This window comes from Helianthus annuus, chromosome 13 (genome assembly GCF_002127325.2).
Source record: "Helianthus annuus cultivar XRQ/B chromosome 13, HanXRQr2.0-SUNRISE, whole genome shotgun sequence".
NCBI classification, from domain to species: Eukaryota; Viridiplantae; Streptophyta; class Magnoliopsida; order Asterales; family Asteraceae; genus Helianthus; species Helianthus annuus.
Genome location: NC_035445.2, coordinates 140,652,790 through 140,655,317, shown reverse-complemented (window position 1 = coordinate 140,655,317; position 2,528 = coordinate 140,652,790). Strand labels below are relative to the sequence as shown.

The window sequence follows — 2,528 nt, the reverse complement described above, 5'->3', positions numbered from 1 at the left end:
TTTAACGTTTTTACGTTTGACGCGCCGGTTTTTTATGTTTTATGTTTTACGTTCTACGTAAACTTTTTACGTTTTATGTTTTACTTTTTACGTAACACTTTTTACGTAACACTTTTTACGTTTTACGTTTTACGTTTTACGATTTACGTAAAACATTTTACTGTTGCGTAAACCTTTTAACGTTTTACGTAAAACTTTTTACATTTTACGTTTTACGTTAAAAAGTTTACGTTTTTACGTTAAAAAGTTTACGGACAGAGTTTCCTCTGTTTTTGGAGTAAGCCGACTACTCAAGTTGTCGTTATCTTTTCAAAACTCAACAATATAAACACAATATATAAAATTTCTATCAAAATGCCAAACGTAACAAGTCACTAAAGTATCGGTTCGAGCTCGGTGCGCGTTAACTAAATAAAATCTTAACTAACGTAATAATAACTCGCTACCGAACTGCCAGACCAGAATCGAGACCGAGCCGAAGCTTTACCCGAACAACTCTAAATCTAACCCGGTTTGACTGAGCCGTCGACCTGATGCTTCCGAACCGGGTGGAACCAAACCTGCACCCACTGACCCGAAACTCGACCCACGGCTGACCTGTATATTAGAACACATTAGTATACAGTTAGAAAATTATTTTGAACTACGTTTAAAGAGCAACAAATAACATATATTCTTTCAAATAAACAAAAGATTTTAACTCTCTGAAACAAACAAAAACAAGTCTCTTGAAGAAGCAATTCAACCAGAAACCCATGATAATACGTATGCGCTGAGCAATCACTAGCCATAACAAATGGATTTAGAGGTTAACACCTATAACAAAACAAAAATAAAGTGCAGAAAGTAATTTTTGCAGCACTCATTTAGGAGAAGGAAAAAAAGATAAGCGATGTTTCGAGGCTTACCCGGAGTGTAACGTCACTGCTTGTCGGCCAGACCCTGTAATCTGAACTACTTTTTTGAGCCGACCCAAAATGAGACTCGGTTCCCGAACATAACTCAAATCCGAGCCAAACACATCTCGAATCTTTGAACCGACTGAGCAAAACTAAAATACAACAAAAACCACCACGATCGTCGCTGCAAACAGATTTTTTTTTAATTTTTTTACGTTTTACGTTTTACGTAAAACTTTTTTAAAAAATAGATTTTTTACAAAAACAATTTTAAAAAAAACTACTTTTTTACGGGTTTAAACCTGTTTACAAAAAACAAAAAAAATTACGTCACGTTTCCCCATTTTTTATGCCCCCATTTAACGGAAAACGGATAGAGTTTTTGAACGATCCCGACAACTAAAATAAAAGATGGGTTTGATGTTAAAGGTTCTCACTTCGCCATCATGACCTTCACGAATTCCTCGTAGTTGATCTGACCATCACCGTCGACATCAGCCTCACGGATCGTTTCATCAACTTCCTCGTCGGTCAGCTTCTCACCAAGATTAGTCATAACATGGCGAAGCTCGGATGCAGAAATTAATCCATTTTGATCCTTGTCAAACACGCGTAAAGAAAATTTATATAAAACAAATAAATCCCTAAAAGCAAAAATGCACTGATTCTACTAAACAAAAACTAACTGTAGAAACTGACCCTTTAGCTTCGGGAATTGCTACTGTCTTCTGTAACATCTAAAGAAAACAAACAAGTTAATAAGCACACCACATATTTAGCTTGTCAACTAATACTATTATAACAAGAACAGAAGCTAAATTTCCCTATCTAGTGCCAGAACCAAATTGATCTTAACAGATCTGAAAGGAAATGGAGAATGATAAGGGGTTAGGCTTACCGGAGTGAAAAGATGCTTGCTCCGCCGGCTGCCGGAGCTGGAACACCACCGCTGGTGTCAAACTTCTTGCCGGAAAAATCGGCCCGACCGCCGTTCGTTGTTGTCGGTGTCAATACTTCTTGCCGGATTAACGGTTGTTTTACCGTGAAGCCCACCGCTGCCGTTCGTTGTTGTCGCTGTTTACCGTGAAGCCCACTGTCGCCGTTCGTTTGTTGCCGTTGTATTCCAACCGCCGTCGACCACCGTCACCATGAAAACACCATTACACTCCCCCCACCGTCTTCCCCGAACACCATCACACCACTCACCGTCGAACCACTGCCGGATCTTGAAAGATCTAGAAAGAGAGATAGGCTCTAGAGAAAAGAGAGACAGAGGTCTGAATTTTAATGGTGGAAAGGAGCAGGGGATTCAAAATGGTGAAAGAGAAAGAAGATCTTTATTTAAAATGGTGGAAAAAAGAGATAGAAGTATATGAGAGATGAGAGAGGAGAGAGGAGAGAGGAGAGAGGTATTTAAAATCAGGTGATTTTAATGAAGAGAGAGATAGAGATTGGACATTTGAGGTAAATGACCATAATACCCTTTGGGTTGTCAAATTCTGATTGGTTGAGAGTGGTTCTCGCGGTTCTTACAACTGGAGGTGGTTTCTATTTTAGCGGCTCCCTATATATATATATATATATAGGGTAATGCTAGACAAAAAACCCTAAAAATTTTAGGAAATTCTG

General features: G+C 38.5%; 1 non-coding gene across 2 annotated transcripts; it reads right to left on the bottom strand.

Moving 5' to 3' along the window:
* Nucleotides 1-316: 316 nt before the first annotated feature.
* LOC110901826 lies at nt 317-2,220 on the bottom strand. Of its 2 annotated transcripts, XR_004876226.1 has the most exons (4): nt 1,798-2,219; nt 1,599-1,636; nt 909-1,497; nt 317-597 (listed from the first exon to the last, which is right to left on the bottom strand). It is a non-coding gene; the product is annotated as an uncharacterized LOC110901826 (transcript). The 2 variants fall into 2 exon arrangements; XR_002571831.2 differs by having other exon boundaries at nt 909-1,636; nt 1,798-2,220.
* Between the last annotated feature and the right edge of the window lie 308 nt (nt 2,221-2,528).